At 46.9% G+C, this 17440-nt stretch overlaps 1 protein-coding gene across 1 annotated transcript in view; it reads right to left on the bottom strand.

Annotated features, from left to right (window-relative positions):
- SERTAD2 (SERTA domain containing 2) overlaps positions 1-16690 on the bottom strand; it is a 77401-nt gene extending 60711 nt beyond the window's left edge. Inside the window, exon 1 of the mRNA XM_082756534.1 lies at positions 16350-16690. The gene's annotated coding sequence lies outside the window, so the exon portion shown is untranslated. The remainder of the gene's footprint in view (positions 1-16349) is intronic.
- Between the last annotated feature and the right edge of the window lie 750 nt (positions 16691-17440).

Here is a 17440-nt window from a genome sequence, read left to right as displayed (position 1 = left end):
GACCTTTGTTTTGCTGCGCTCTTCAGCTCTTTTACTGCTTTTTCATTAGGGAATCATTTTCACTCACCCTGCACTTACACACTGCTCGGTGGAATAAACAGCTCTATTTCTCACTCTGAATGACTTTCAGTTTTATCTGTCTGTTAGAGATGCCGGGAAGTTTTTGGTCTGGAGAATTATGTCAGTGGTGCACTCAGCACTGCTCTGGGTAAGGGAGCTGAACACAGTCGTGACTGCACCCCCACGAGAGAGGTGAATTTCTAGTTGCTAAAGCTGCTAGTGGGGGACTGGAGCTCCCTTCTGCTCTGCAGGTGAATCCAGCCCATGTAACGTTCGGAGTGTGGGTTCAAGAAGGCCAGAACAAAATTTCAACTCCAACAGCCCTTTAAAATTCCAGCTTCTCTAAAACTAGAATTTGTTTTCAATCTTAATCTTTAACCTAAAAGAGTTGAAACAATCTAAAAAAGAAAAACTTTGGTTTTAGGATTACCTGAAGTCTTATTTTCTTCATGTTAACAAGAGATATTTTTCTTGTTTCAGTTCAAGCCAACCCACATTTCTGGTTCAGCCACAAAATCAAAAGCAACGCAGATAATCACGGCTCTAATCACTTATATCATTACTGCCCAGTTTGCTAACTATTCAAAAATAAAAACCCCATGACTGAGTTTTACACAACTGCGTAATGCTGTATCAAATGGCCTCAGCTGATCTCTAGTACCTTCTAAGGGAGGAATACCCTTTTCCCCTCACGTGAGCATGCACAGCATCCAAACTCTCTGGGAGGTACAGTGCTCTCCCTTTCTCCCGCTGGAGCCCACAGTAAATCTTTGTCACCAAGTTTGCCAGACGCAGAACTGACACAGGATTTCAGCCTCTCCAGTCCCCTGGTGCAGCATCGCTCAGGCCAGGAAGATGTGCAGTGCTGCAGCCAGCGTCTTCTCTGCCAGGCTCTGTTCCACACTGAACAACTCGAGCGGCTCCATTTGCTCCGTTTGTTTTTTCCTGGTCTAAGATATGGCTTACTCCCAACTCCAGGCACTGAACAGTCAATCACTTTGATGCACGAGTGTTTCCTGCCTCGTCACCTGATGCTATTCCCTCCTCTTTGTGCAGACAAAACTAAAAAGAAAGCCAGCAGCAAACAAAAAGCCTGCCCCGGTACTGTGTGTGGACGTTATAGTAGATCAGAGCCAGCTATTGCAAGAGTTTCAATCATAAGATCAAGTCAGTTCAGTTACAGGTTTTCAGCATCGTCTGTTTTTTCTTTTTCCAATGAAACCAACTTGCATTTTTCCTCTTTTCTTTTTTTGTCAGAGGCAGGCAACCTTTGGCGTAAGAGGAGAAATCCAGCCCCTGATCCCCAGAGTCTCAGGAGACGTGGATCACTGATCTTCGTGTCAGAGGGCCTAGGGGCTGCCAGAGATACAATTTCCCTCCTTGGGCTTCTTCACAAGTTCTTGAGACTCAGAGGTTTCCTTTTATTTTGTCTGGCAGAACACACTTGACAATGGCTTCTGGCAATACCAGTGAAACAAAAACCCTTTTGGTGGGTGAGCATACCAGCTGTATCCACCGATACAGTCAGCAGACAAAAGCATGGAGCCCTTAGTGGTGGGTGAGAACATAACACAAAGGCTTTACTACTGCCCTGAGCAGAGAGAGAAAAAAATTGATAGTGAAGTAAACCAGAGGAAGAGGCAGGCCTCAGACCTCAGCTATGGCCCTCTGAATTCAACCAAATCCAAGGAAAGACAAGGGTCTACTCTGATGTCAAGGAAATCTCCTTTGAATGTCCTGAGACACGAGGGAAAGACCACTGCCCTGCTGCACTCTGCAGCCTGCACGCAGCTTCAGTGTTGTTTCAGGTCAAGAAAGCTGATTTTCTTTGGCACAGTTAGCAACACAAGCCAGAAAACGACTCCCACTGCCAACTTCTCTTTCCACAGGCATCAAAACACCAGTGACTCCGCGGACTTGTTGACTGTTTAGCCAGAGGCCCGTCAGGGCTTCCTGGAACAGGGAGGACACGAAGGGGCTTTGCACCTTCAGTGGTTCTTGGTTAAGTCAGAAACACACGTCACGAGCTCACTGCGGTGGAGTTACACAATCAAATTAAACGCTTTGCTAAGTACCCAGTCTCCTCCTTATTGTGCCCCCTTCTCAAACACACAGTATAAGAAACCCTGATGCAACCTGTCCCATAGATCCCCCGCTAATCCAGGTGTGCAGCTCTCCATTAAAAAGAAGGCTTTTATTCATGCTGCTCCCTGCTATCTGTAGGGACAAGATGCTCAAGACCTCGAGCCAGAGAAGAGCACAGCTCGGACTCCAGAGGGCCAGCCCACTTTGTGCTCTCTGGTCACCTCAGAAGGGGACATGGAGAGCGTGGCTGTCAGCAGCAGTGTGCTTGGCATGTACGTGATGCCGGCCCCATACACAGCTTCTGCTGTCTGTGCTTGTAAAGGTGCCAGGGCTGGATACAGTTAAATACCCCACGGCGAGGGAAAAGCCCCAGTGATTTTCGAGCCACAGCTGCTACACCATTTGTATGGTGCAGAAAAGCCTTACTGGGTAGAGAAGCACAGAAAGCTGGCAAAGGATTGCAAGTTTTCCTTCATCGTCCCTTTTCTAAGCAGTAGCAGATGATTTTGCTGCGGAGTCTCAGGTGTCCCAGACAATAGCAGTGGAGCCAGTCACTGTTTTGGTGGTAAAGACGACGCTGGCTTTCTGGGGAGACACAGAGACAAGTCAAGCCAGTTCCAGAACGTCATTTGCCCTGCTGGCTCATCCTGCCCAAATCACAAGCTGGAAGAACTGGAAAGGTAAGTAGTCCAAATTAATGGGAGCATCAAGCGAACTGGTTTACGTATTGGTTTAACTGGAAAAAGGAGCAGAATTCCAGCTTTGGGCACTGGCTTTGCAGGCATTCCCTCAGTTTACCTTCTACCTGAGAAAGCCCTGTGCTGGCCTGGCTCATTGCTGGCCTTTCCTTCGGACACATCCCAGTCCCTCGCAGCCTCTTGCTTGCATGCCATCCATGACCACAACTCCTATTAACAAGATAGCAACACTCATATCCTACCAGCTCATTCCTCCAACTCCATATAATTAGGAAGAAAAAAAAAAAAAAGCAACAAATAAATCAGAAACACCACAGAGCAGGAAGCTGTCTTTTTCCTCACACTGCTCCTCCTGTGTTATTGCTTCTACATCTTACCCATAGCACAGCATTTGCCCACTGAGCTGGTGTTTTTCTCGTGGAGGTAGAAAAAGCAGCTTTTTTTTTTTTTTTTTAAAGGAGTCCTACAAGTGGTAGAAAATAACCAATTTAGGTGTAATGACTAAAAAAATCCCCCGTTATGTATTTATAGTTCATTTCCACTATAGAACAGATTTCTCCAGATGCTCAATTGCATTTTATCCTAAAGAGCAAACAAGGGCTCCTGCAGACTAGACCTTTCCAGCAGAGCTGCTGCAGATGGGCAGATCGTGGTGTCCTGCTAACTATCCCCGAGACCACAGCAGTACAGTGATTATACTTGCTAAAAGCAATAAGTTAGAGTAAACGCCACAAAGGGAGGAAAAGCAGTGTCAGCCTTGAGCATCATTCCTCTTAAAACTCTCCATATATTGCAGGGTGGACCCAAATTCAGGGGACAGGGAAACCTGAGCGCAGGGGCTTTGTTGCAGAGCTCTCTGAAAGCGAGTGCCCGATACCCCTGGAACTGGCCATCCCCACACCTAGCCCATAGGATCAGCCACCTCAGCAAGCAGCTGCTTCTGCGTGCACTTTAACAACCTGAGTGAGAGTAAACGAGTCACACCCCCTCACACAGTTTAAAAAATTATGACATGACATAACTGCAAGTCATTTCCATTAAAAGCAGAAAAAGAGCTAATGCCTGCCACACACAGCTCCCTTGTCCACTGGTGACTTAATGACAGCTCCTGTGTCTTGGAAAGCTGCTCAATAATAAGGCTTTAGTTTCCCCCTCCAGGACCAGAAATCAGGTACCATCACTTATCTGCATAAAAGGCACACAGAGGAAAATATCCCACAGCTATGTGGCTCATGCAGCAATCAAAGCCTTGGACACCCTCTGCACACAGAAATTTGTTCTTATTATGATATACTCCAGTTGGCCAGGATGCTAGAAACCTCCACTCGAGATTTCTGGCTTTTCCAATTAAGCTTATAGACAAAAAGTCTTTTTTCCTTTAACGACATTGCCATTTCTCGCAACGCTATGATGAGTCCTTATCTCACTGCAGTGCCCCACGATAAGTCATTATTCACTGAACTTCACTTTTTGATGTATGAGGAACAGCAACATACACTTAAATAGCTCTATTTAAACCGGCCCTATAGTTAAAACAAATCATTCCAAGAGTGGCACTGCATTACAGTTGGCCCTCCTCAGAAGCTTAGGATATAATATTCTTCAGTGTTCACACAGCTTAATATCTTCAAACAGAAATTACTCAGGCTGATGTATCTCTCATTATTATTAAGTCAAAAGTTCTTCCAAACGGGGAGAGGATGATTGATAGTCAGAGATTAGCAGGGCCAACGCAGCGAGGGATCAGACTCTTCGTGGCCATAAGCAAGCCCCGAAGGGCTCCGTTCCCGCACAGCTGAGCGCCTTGGGAACACCGCAAAGCGCCCTCAGAGCTTGGGCACCTCCCTCATCCAGCACCCACTGCGTGCGCTGCTGACAGGTGGCACAGCATTGTCCAGTCCTTCCAGGATGCAAGCTCTCAAACTTTAGAGGATAACACAAAAGAAACCACAAAAAAAAAACTAGCTTCCAAAATCAGATGTTTATGGCATGCTGGTATCACAGGAGAGGAGGAGCCAGAGTCACACACCCTAAATTGCATCCAAGGCCCCGTATCTTTTTTTTTCCCTTCCAGCTGACTCCTGGCCTTCAAGCACAGAGCCTTAGGAGGAATTCAGGCCACGAGAATCTGCTCTTCAGCCTTTCAGCAAGTGGCAATACCCACAGCTGACTCAGGCTAAAACTCCGAGCACACCCAGAAGAAAAAAAAAAGAAATATACACCTGCTCAGAATATACAAACACACAGCAAACCCAATTCTTCTGCCTTGGGGGTCCCCAGATTCTGGGTCTGGGCTTGTCCCAGAGTCAAATCCACATACATGAGCATGCTGCAGTCAGACACCGCACGTGAAGTGTGCGGCAGGAGCAGCCTTCACCTTCTGACTCTGCTCTGAGGATCTGGAAACCAGTTCTCAAAGAGGCACAGTATTATTCCCCCTCAATCCCTCTTACTGAAGTACTGCTTACCAAAGCCAAGCTACTGAAATGTTTCCAAGAGCCCAGAGAGTGTTATTTCCTTTCCATAGCTGTTGTGTATGAGGAAAGATAGTAAGCAGATAGTATCTCAGACACAGGTAAGAAAGGCAGCAGAATTAATGTATCCAAATCTTTTTCACACGCAAGCACACACCCTGAAATAAGCCAGAAATGCTAATTGTGTTTATTACACCGGAGTATAAACAGCAATCATGAAGCTAAAGAAAGTAACAAAGCATCTCTGCCTGAAGGGTCTTCTGCAGGCTATAATGTATCGGGGAAGATAAAACAGAAGCTGGGGACCTGGCAAGAGGAAAGCTCTCCACAGCCACCAGGTCTAGAAGAGCACAGCATGCAGGAGTGTCCCACTCTTGAGGGCAGAGTGGCTTTCCAGGGTGCTGTTTCACAGCCCAGCTCCAGAGCGTCCTCCCAAAAGCATTTTGGGAGGAAGCAGACATTATCTGAGAACTTCAGTCCCCGCTGAGTTGTCACAACAGCTCTGATGGAAGCGGGCACAGCAGTCCTCAGCTCAGAGCAGGAACTCTGCCACAGAACGCCTGCAGGTCCCAGCAGCCATCTCCCTTCTCCCCCACACCCAAAATATGGTGGGGAAGAGGCCAGTACCCCTCTGAGCTCAGTGCATCACTGTCCAGAGTCAGCTAAGAGACACTAGGAACACCCACCCAAAGGAGGTGCCTCCACCCACACGCTGAGATAGGAACCCACCTCACCAGAAGAGAAGCTGCTCACTTCACATCCAAGGCAGTGACCACAGGTCTGCACCCTCCACGCAGCACACCAGGACTCAGCTCCCTCAGGTGAGGCAGAGCGGTGACTTCCTCCCTGCCATCCCCACCCCATCCCAATGGGGTGGAAGTTTCAGCAAGAGCAGTGCCCTAAACCCCCCTGACCATCCCGTGCGAGATGCCTATCAGCTCCCGCAGCAGAGGTCTGCCTACCTCACAGAGGAGAATCAGATTTGTTACGCAGAAAGGAGGAGCAGGTACTGGTTAAAAAGCAGAGCGGGGAAGGGAAGCAGGGGCTCTCCCTGTTCACACAGCTCCTGGGGAGGAACAGGCACAGGTCCCAGCTCCGAGAACAAGTGGTCCAAACGCCAGCTCATTAAATGCACCCGAGGTCCCAGGGGCAGGCAGCATATCCTGGACTCTCCTCTATCTCATCTCCAACCATCCTTCAAAAGGAGGAAGCAGTGAATACATATCCAGTCCCCTGGGCACACATTTTGGTGCGTTGCAGGAGTGCCTCAAGGAGCTTCAGCAAGAAAACATCCAGCTTTTACACGGCGGTTTGAGCTGCATCTTGAAGCTGGTCACTGCTGTAAGCTAAGGTCATTGCCAGTCAGGCTCAGCAAAAGCAAAAGATAACAAGAGCTTTGTTAGAGCAAAGGGCTGAGGTTAAGGGGATCTCTTTTCTCCCGCTCGTTCTGACACCATGTCATACACCTATCTAAAGAAAGGTGGGCAATAAAATTATTTCTTGACACCACAGGAACACTGGAAACTAAGTTAACCGAGTCAGGGCCTTTGTCTTCTTGTAATTCAAGTGGAAAAAAGAACATGTACGATGTGGTCAGATTACATGAACAAAGTCTGTAACTTTTTTAATACAAGAACACATTTTTTTTTTTTTTTTTAACCCAGATGCACTCCATACTACTAAACTTCACCTTGCCCTGCACCAGGCATAGAGGGTAGGAAGCAAAACAAGCTCTTCTGCCACATTTATGTTACGCCGACCATGCTAAATGCCTTGCTGCTCACCTTCCCGCACCTGGGGACGTTCCCCAAGTACCTCACTGCTCCCCAACACTCCATGTCACACTAAAGAAAACCAATCCATCACTTTTACTCCCACTTCCCAGTCCTTGTGCTGCTAAGGAGGCGCCACAAACAAAAGCAAGCGACATGCAACTGCTCTGTGACATGTCCCAGGGACTGGCTCTGCATGGCGGCGCCTGAAGAACAAGCACATTGCAAAGGCATTATGTTTCCAGTGGCAAGATGGATGGGAAGGGTGCCAGCCACTAGCTGTAACCCTTTTGTCATGCCAATTGCTGGCTGCTATGAGGATGTATGTTAGATACCTCCTTAGAAAAAGAGCTCTGCATCTCATCCTTCCAGATGGAGGAGGAATGATTCATACGCACATAAGCCATGCTAGAATGACGACTGAAGAGAAAACATTTTCTTTTTGTTTTCTGTTTTGCGTTACAGACATGTTCGGGGGGCCTTAATGGACAACACCTCCAGCCCCAAGGAATGCAGGCACAAAATCCCAATGCTGCTTCCCTCTGGCTTGTCACGCCTCACGCTGCACACGCACCTCACGCCTCAGACCCTTTCTCATTTTCCCAGCATTTCTGCGTGCAGAACACGACAGGAGAACTCCGCTTACATGGCCGCCACACTGCGCATCGACAAACACAGGGGAAAGCATCCAAGAGATGGATCAGGTGTCAGGAGTTCTGAACTGATCAGGGACTGACTTGTAATGCAGAAGCAAAGCAAAGGATCTCTTTTCTTTCCAGACACGCCAGGGACCAAATGCACACATTTACTAGGCCTAGGTGGCTGATAAACGCAGACTAGGCTGAAAGCTCAGCGGTCTGAGCGCTTGTTTGTGTGGTGCCCCTTTCTTTCCTGGAGTCCCCTGTATTCCACTCCTCATTTCATTTGCACAACACCTTAACCACACACTCATGCTCCTCTCAAAGGTCCTCCTGTGAATCTTGTTCTGTTTCTCAGCAGCAGTCTGTAAATCCCTACCTATACACCTTCCTCTGGCCTGGCTCTGCTTTGTCAAGTCCCTTGGAGCAGAGATTATCCATCAGCATCTGGAAAGTACCTGGAATATCCCGAGTCCTGCTGCAAGTAAATAAACAGCAAGGCATAAGCACACCATACATTAAGCCGAGCACACAGCAGTCATCTCTGACAACATAAGTGAGGGTGGTAGTTGCTTCCAACAGACAGAGGTAGAAAATCTGAGCTTCAGGGGTACATCCATAAACCACGAAAAAAAAAAAGAAAAAATCAGATTCGGCCTCCCTGCCTCCACTTCCCTCCTTCCCCTCTCACATTATCCCTTTCTGAAATCCATGCCCCCTTTTTATTATAAATTATTCTAATCAGTTTTGTGGCATGGCAGAAATCCAGCACAACCATCAGAAATCCACACGCACTCGCAGAGCGTATAGCCTTCTTCATTTCACAGGGGCCTTTGATGACAGACTGGTGCAGAGGCTGGGAGGATCTGGCAACCTTTCTGAACAGCTCTCCTGTGGCGCTGACCCTTTCCTAAAGATACACTACTTCACCTACACTACTTCTTTGTAAAAGAAGAATTGTTCCCTAATCTCTCATTAAAGTCGGGGGGAAGAAAAAAAGTGTTCAAACAGGATTTTTTTTTTCCTCTGCTGTTGCAGCTTGAAGAAATTTGACAAAGGGGCTAGAGAGAACACGTGTAGTCCAGTGCAAACCTTCTCCCTTTTCCTGAATGGGGAGATGCAAAACAGACTGGGTAATTGCTCCAGGACCTTTAGAGTACAAGCGGTGAAAAAAGGAGAAAAAGGAAATGAAACAAAATGAAGAAAACAGATAAGTGTTCTTAACTTTTCTTGTGTGAAGAACACAGGCTACTTTGATAGCCCCTGAAAGAAGCCCTACACGCTTTGTTCATTCGTGCTGCAACAGCTCTAGAAGGAAACGGGAACTGCGGCTTTCCCATAAAACAAACGGGGAGGTCTGAACCCTAAACTGGGGCTGGAGAAGATAAATAAAACCAGAAAAAAGCAACAAGTAATTCAAACTCAGAATGCTACCATCTTGTTAAATAATGTGTTAAGAGCTCATCTGCAAGTCTGTCTCGGCCAATGAGGGACATAACTCAGAAGGATGCACTAATATGCACTAGCATGCAATTAGTCACTGCTCTAAGCACTTTAGCTTTGGATTTCTTGGATTACAAGATTTCAAATGCTGTTGTTTTATAAGAGTGATATGATAGCTGTCTAAGCACCACGATCAAATTATACTGTCAGGACATTTGGGCAATGGATCATCATAGCAAAGGAAATGAATTATCACAGCTTTTATTCTGAACAAGGGAAGACTCGTTTTGAACGTGGCAGGGGGAAGAGTAGAAGACTATCCCCACAGAGTGGTTTTCTCCTTTTTTAACTTTGCAAGGTGGGAAAGCCATAAAGATGTGCAAATCTGGAAAAAAAAAAAAAAAACTGCCTTTCCCTAGAATTTGTACTGAAATATCTGTAGATAGGTAATGAATTCAAAATATTCTAAAATCAAAGGACAGTTTAGGCAGCCTCCTAGTTCTGGCTGAATGCTGGAAGGATGCGTTATTACTGGGTCCTTTCCCATCACACATCTGGCTGCTATCTCTTCCATCACGTCTCTTGATATCAGATAACAACCACTACCACCACCAGGCCTAGAAGCTTCAGCCCTGATTAGAAACTTTACTGTCAAGGATGTTCCCTCTCACAGGAAGGAGGGCCTTCCAAAACCTCCAAGTCAGCAGCTTTGGCAGAGGACTAGTGCAATCCTTTAAAAAGATTGAAGAGTTTAAAGGTTCTTTTGAGAAGGCTTCACCTTTTACCTTTACACCATCATGAAAAACCTACCCCACTTTATAACCTAGTTCTCACATTGCATCACAAACCAAATATTACCTTTAACTTCACAAGTCTTGTTTGTTTGTTTGTTCTAGGAGTACTTTGCTACCTCCAACACATACATTTTTTTGGTGCATGATACTCAAGAGGCCATGATTCTGACCTCAATTCCTTTGGCAAGCATCAAATATTCCAGCATGAGGTGAGAGAAAACCCACTGATGCTTAATAACATCCCTGACGTGCAGTCTGAGAGGTCTGTAGTATCCATAACTTATTAAAGATGAGAAGAGACTACAGCAGAGAAGACTGCCAACTAAATATAAGCAGAACGACCAAAAGATAAATACAACTGAGCTCCACGAAGCATAGAATCAAAAAACCTGCTTTGGTACAGCACAGGACACATGGCTGCAGTTGATGACACCTGGGTATTATTCCTGGCTCTCGTCCTGATTCCTTCTGGCTGACTGCACCAACTCGTGTCACACCTTCAGCAGGCTCTCCCTTCGCCTTTTCCTTTCTGGCCACGGGTCAGCAGTGGCGAATCTTTTCCTTGCCAAGGGCAGAGGACACGAAACATTACTGGTGTCCCACACTTCAACACACACCTTAACGCTGCGTGACAGCGGTGCAACAACTCTCCACACCAAAAATCAAGAAGCGTGGGATGCAAAACATGAGAACCAGTCCCCCAGATTTCACATTCCCACCGTAAGCTTTTTAAAGGAGGAACTGTTGCTATTTATTTGTAATCTGCATAGAGCGGTGTTATTCAGAGCTGCTGATGTGGTTCTATAAGCAAACAGCAATACCGTGCAAAAAGAATGACAACTGGAAAAAATGGCTAGAAAGAAGCAGAGAGAATCAAAAACAATGGAAAAGTAATTTGACAGGACACAGAAGGAAAGCAGTTGAAGAAAAGATACTTAAAATGAAACCAGAAAAGCTAACCAAAAGTGAAAAAGCCATCAACATGAATATCTGACTTTAAATCAACAAAAAACACTGCGTGCATTTTTTATGAGAATGTTGAATTTGGATAACCAAGCAACCCATGTTTTATTTTTCCCTCAGAGCAAATATATGAATATAGAAATTTAAATTTTAAAGAGGATGAATTGGAGTCCTCAACACACTTGTTCTCAGAACTAATGCTTTAACTGCATTAGCAACAGCTTAGGAAAAGACAAAGTGACTGCAATTCCGTCTCTATCTAGAAGCTACTTTTGGAGTTACTGTTACTACTGCAGTTTTGGAGTTATAAAAAGCTGTATCCTTGGTATTGCTTGGATCCCTAGTTTACATGGTAGGAGCTAAGAAGGTATGATTCAAGTTCTGCCAAGATCCATCCCCATTTTTCCATTTCTGTGTTCTAAAGCTGTCCTTAAGCGGGCCCCCATAGCGATGTCACGGGCAGGAAGTACCACAGGTCACAACCCAGGCAAACATTTTAGGGAATCGGGAATTTACTGTGTTACTCCAGCTCCCTCAGCCCTCCTGTGCCTTCACCTGCTCACAGTCACCAGGTAGCAGAGTGTCATTTCCAAGCCATAGCTGAGCACTACAAGCCCTGTGCTGGCCCTCGCTGGCTCCATTTGGCTAGAGATCAGCAGAAAGAGTAAAGCACAGGGAGACTATAAACATAATTTTGCCAGTTTGTCAGTAAAAAAAAAAAAATTAAAAAAAAAAAAGGTTCAGGCTGGCAAAGAGATAAGGGGAAGGCTGTCTATTTTATCTGTATGGCTGGACCCGCAAGTTTGCATTCACTGGAACCACACCCCCATCAGAATTCCCTCTGAAATGTCAATACAGAGCATAGTGTTAATTTTTCAAGTTGCTGACCTTTACTGTTGCCTGCCTCATAAATCTGGCATTTGAACTGTTTCTGTTCATACGAGGACATGCTTTGCACGCCTCAGAATGCCTTAACTCTGTACATATGCTACTCACATGTCACAAAACAGATTCTCACTGCTGTGTTCCCAAAGAAGCTGCTGAGTTGGACCTTCTTAGGTCCACGAAGCCCACAGTTACCATCAGTCATGCTATCCACCGCTAAGGCAGCCAGCTTTCCCAGGTTCCCCCAAAGCCCACAGTGTATCTTACTACAAATAAACCATTTCAGACTATTTTAAAGGTCACAGCATACAGATATTTTTTAATAAAATCATTTGATTATGAACTTACATTTAATTTTCACCAGGAAGAAAAAAACGAGCCACAAAGCCCTTGGACTAGGGCTGCTCCTCCATTTACCGTTCCTCCCAATTAAAGCATTTTATATAGATCATCAGAACTTAATGCATCATACATGTTACCCAGTGCTCGACATAAGGCTGTCGATCTGTCACTTCTCTCTCTGTAAGTGCTTAGTGTGATGAATGATCTGGTTACTTGTCTTTCTAGAATAAAAGCAGGAGAAGCTTTGAGACAAAGAAATAAAGGCCAATGCATATTACAGATCTTACAGTGATTAATATCAGCCCTCCTGACTCACATCTCTGAAAACATTTAAGGTCACTATTTCTCTTTTATTTTCACCGTGGATTACAGTGTATCTCCCCAGAACCCTCCCAACACCTGAGCTAACTTGCAGCAGAAACAGAAAGGTAAGGAACACATAGCATTTTGGCTACAACGTCACAACAGCATGTCAGAAGAAAGATAAGTGACCTTCACTCGTGCTTCTGCTGACAAACACACTTGAAGGCACCTGCAGGCCGGGATGTCAGTGTGATTTCTACGTGACAATCTAATAAATCAAGATTTAAAGAAGTTAAAAAATATACGTATATCTGCTACTTATTGTCTGAACCAGAAAAACTGCCTTTCCAAATCAGCTAATGGTTTGGCAAGCCTACACGAAAGGCAGACAAACAAACAGCATCTTTTCCTTTTAGCGTGGAATCTGCAATAAGAAAAAGAAATCAGCATTTTATTGATTTCCATAATACCATCTCTACAGCTTAACAAACTCACTCAGCTGCTAATGCTAATTCACTGATGCTATGGAGCCTTCCCATATAATTATAAACCCTCCACTTTGCTGAGCCCCAGGGCACTGTTTCTAACTTTCCAGAGGACCACTGCACCAAAAGTAGAAACAGAAAAAAAAGCCACCCTCTTTCATTACCCAAAGCAAACTGCAAACCAAATTTTTGCTTATTTAAATGGGAAATTAGAGAGACTTAATTTTTAAGACAGGGAATAATCTGCCAGTCTGCATATATTTTCAGGCTTGATATCGTGACGACAAGTTCTCATTTAAACTCTTCTCCCCACCCCTCATTCTTTTTTCTTCCTGAGAGCAGACAACAATACAACATATAAATATTGGAACAATTATGATTTCTAGGGAGAGATTTTACAGTTCTTCTCAGCTCTGAAGTGTTTCAAAGGGGTGATTCAGATTCAGACAAAGACTCTTGTGAATGTCATTATAATTAACATAGAAAAAATTATTTTTAAAACATTACCATTGCTACAGGGAATAGTTTATTACTGGATATAATTCAAAGTTTTTTTTTTTTTAAAAAAAAAAAAAAGGTTTTCCTTTACAAAAAACTCAAACCCTTTCTAAATTAAAAGAAATAAGGGAAGATATCTACTCCAAGCCTAAGATCCAAAATGTCCTAAATAATTAATGAAGTAAACTCTGCCATTTTTCTCTGTTTCTTGAACAAATTCAGCAGTTCATAACCAAGCAGACAGCTCCAGGATATTTCGGTGAGAGTTTTGCTCAATGAGGGACTGCAGAATTTGGCCCAATTAATCCAGCACCATCTCTGTGGAAAGAATGTGGTGGGACTCTGCGGTGTAAACACCCTCTCAAATGGCTGTACCTAGGTCCCCTCTCTTGCTCCCCCTGGTCAGCCTGCCTTGATATTTCAGACCCAACCGTAACGCATTCACCACCTCTCTCAAGATTCAATGTGACGTTTCAGCTAAAGCAGCTTCATCCTGCCATCATTTCCCATGTGCGCATTAATTTGGAACCGGCTGATCAATTTCCTCTGAGAACGGTGAAACGTGTGGATTTTTGTTTAACAAACAAACAAGTTGACAGTATCAATACGGAGTTGGAGAGCCTCTAAAAACAATCTAGTTTGCATAATTAATGTTAATTACAATAACATCTCAATCAGTGACACAAAAGCTTAGCAATGAACACAGTCACACAAGGAAATGAAAACATGAAACAAACACGAAAGAATTGTCTCTTGTTCTGAAGGAGTATCAACAGATCTTTCAAGAGATATTTATAAATAAGAGCGTAAAGGCAGAAGAGAGCCCTGCTTTGTTAGAACTATTTTCTTTACAGGCGGGTTAGCACGGCGCTTTCTTCTGAGATTGTAACAAGACAGTGGATCTGAGCTGTGGACACTCCAGATAATACTATCCCCACTATCTCTCTACAACATCACATACAAGCCACCACCAACTGCTTTAAAGAAAAACAACTGAGGGCCTGATCCTGCCGCCAATGATTTCAAGAGCTAACATTTAAACAACAGAACATGAATTTGGGTGATTTTTTTTTGTCTCAAGAAAAACCACAGACAAACACCACAGCTTGAACACTGCATGTAGGTATGGATTCCCCCAGGCACAGAGGAATTTCAGGACAAGATAACGACTTCTGCAACAATCTTTTTTCCACTTTCCATAGCAACAAGGGAAAGCTAAACACGCAGAAAACGTAAAACTTGCTCGTTTCACCAGCAGCAACAGAGATCTTCAATGGTTATTTTTGGTATGGTCACTTAACAGAGCAGCTTCACCTAAAGTCCTCCAAAATTTTCTTCCCAATCCAAGAAAAAGTCAGCTAATGCATTCTTATTTCAGGGGGAGAAAAAAAAAAAAAAAGCTGTAAAACCAGCTGCTGTTCTCACTCAGCCAGGCTGGTGCCGTGGTGCACACGCAGTCACACAAGCATCATCAGAGGGAGGACTCGTGCGGCAAAGTACCACTCCTGTGAGTAAGGGTGGCAGAACTGGGTCTGGGGAGAGAGGAAGTCAGAGCTCATCACGTCACCGTTCTCGGAGGCTCTCTGAAAACACGGGGTTCTTCATTACTTTTCACATCTATGCAAATCCACTCCACTGAAGTTAATGAAGTCACACTGGTGCTAAACTAGTACCAGAGGAGAGGCAGGCCTGCTTCACGCTGACTGAAGAGAGCGCAGCTCAAAGACCCCACGTAAAGGGGAAAGCGACAAATATTTAGGAAGGTTTGGGATATACTGGGCAAGTTACTCCCACGGATACTGCTAAGGGCTGATTCTGTATTTAGGGTACTTACCACCTCAGAGTGGATTCTTGTTTGTTTGCTCCCCTCCCCTCTTTATAGATACAAGCCAAGATTTGTTAAAGACTTCATTTTCTCTAGAAATTTACTGACCTGTCACTTCAGTACTTACTGACTGAGGCCATACTTTACTTCACCTTACAAGAGTGTTTGCATTAAAAAAAAAAAACAACTTCATGTGGAGGACTCTGAGAACCATGCTGGCCTTTTAACAGAAGTTCAGTACACGTCTCCTTAATTTTCATGTTTCTGAGAGAGACGATTTGGGAGTGCTGTGAGATCCGGTAAGCCTCCAAGTCAGCAATCAGTTTCCGTATGATATGAGTTACAAAATACAAGCAGCCAACACGAACAGCTAAGCCCGGCAGAGCGCTACAGCTTCGGAAGCTCTGCGTGTGGAAAGAGCGCTCTGTTTGCTGGGGTTTTCCATGTATCTGTTTTATTTTAGCTACCCTGCCTGCACGCCACACCAGAACGTACGCCACATTCGCATTTCTAAAAATACCTCGGGAAAAATCAATGGCAGTGAAATAGAGACATGACAACTCCACGGCGAGCTCCCCCAGCTCGCCTCAGCCCCAGCCGCCAGCAGGGCTCTCCCCCTGCTCAGCACCAGGGCAGGGAGCCACCTCACGCTCCCTTCCCCACACCCAAACACCTGGGCTCGGCGGGGCGAGAAGATTGGGGCTATTTGGGGTAAAAAAAAAAGGGCTGTTTGGGGTCACCACAGGGCAGCGGGGCTGGGTCTGAGCCCCCTCCTTGACCCCCAGCAACTTTGAGGCGCTCCTCACACCTCAGCGCTCCCCTCACGGAGCCCAAACGCGTCGCGGGCAGCACGGCGCGATTTTTACCCTTTTTTTTTTTTCCTCATATTCTTTTACTTTCGCGACCAAACCAGCCCGAAGCACCCCCACGCACCCCCAAAAATAAGTAAATAAATAAAAACTTCCACACAGCTCTCGCTGCGCACCCCCCTCAAAACACCTCCAGGCTCTGGGGGGGGCTCCCCCTGAGGCTCCCCCCGACCCCCCCGACCCCTTCCCGGCCCTGAGGCGAGCCCGGCACTCACCCGCTCCGGGGGGCTCCGCGGCGAGGACCGTTGGGGACCGTTGGGGACCGTTGGAGACCGTTGGGGAAGGGGCGCGCTGAGGGGAAACGGGCGGCACAACGGGGCGGGGGGCGCCCGCACGGCACGGGGAGGGCGAGAGGGGTTGAGAGAGGTGCGTATTTGGGGAGAAATGAGGGTTTTTAAAGCAAATAAACGGGGTTCAAAGGAGCGAGGGCTCTGAGGCAGCGCTGCTCTATCCCATGCCGCTGCGGGGGCTCGGCAGGCGGCGGGCGAGCTGCGGGGGGACGGGGGGCCGCGGGGGGGGATGTGACAGGGTGACAGGCGCGGCCCGCCGGCCGGGTACCGGAGCTAGGGGGGGAGGAGGAGGAGGAGGAGGTGGAGGAAGAGGAGGAGGAGGCGGCGGCAGCCCAGGCAGCGCCGCCCGCCCGCCCGCACACGGCATTTAACGGCGCTGCCGGGCCGCGCCGTGACTCACACACGGGAGTTAGTCACAGGGCGGGCCCGCCCGGCACCGCCCCGCCCCGCCCCCGCCGCCCCCGCCGGCCAATGGGGAGCGGATATTGGGTGGATTGACGCGGGGGCTGGCCAATGGGAAGCGAGGCTCGCCCCCCCTCTGCCTCCAGCGCCGCTCGGCCCAATGAGTCTTCTGAGGACACTGCCGCGAAGTGCCGGGGAGGGCCGGGGGGACCCCCCGCGGGGGCGGGCGCTGCGGCTTGGCCTGCCGCCTCCGCCAATCAGCGTCGCGGGAAGGCTTGACGGACGGACGGCGCGAGCCAATCGAGGGGGCTCGCCGGGAGAGCTGGTCACGCAGGGCGGGGGCGGGAGCGTGACTGGAGGCGGCGGGCGGGCGGGCTCCGGGCGGGGTCACCTCAGCCGGCGGCGTGCGGGCGGGCGCCGGGCGGGCGGGAATTACCTCAGCGAGGCGGGGCTGGGCTGAGCGGGCAGCCGGGGCTTTTTGGGGGTCCGAGGGGTGTCCCGCTGCTTGAACCCGCTTTTTTATCCATCTTTTTTGGTCAGGTTTTGAGAGAACAAAGCGTTTTGCGGCGTTCCGTCAAATTTCGAAGGGGAAAAATCGAAATAAAAACGCTAAA

The sequence above is a fragment of the Aythya marila genome (assembly GCF_965140915.1).
Source record: "Aythya marila genome assembly, chromosome: 3".
NCBI classification, from domain to species: domain Eukaryota; kingdom Metazoa; phylum Chordata; class Aves; order Anseriformes; family Anatidae; genus Aythya; species Aythya marila.
This window is presented reverse-complemented; position numbering and strand designations above follow the sequence as displayed.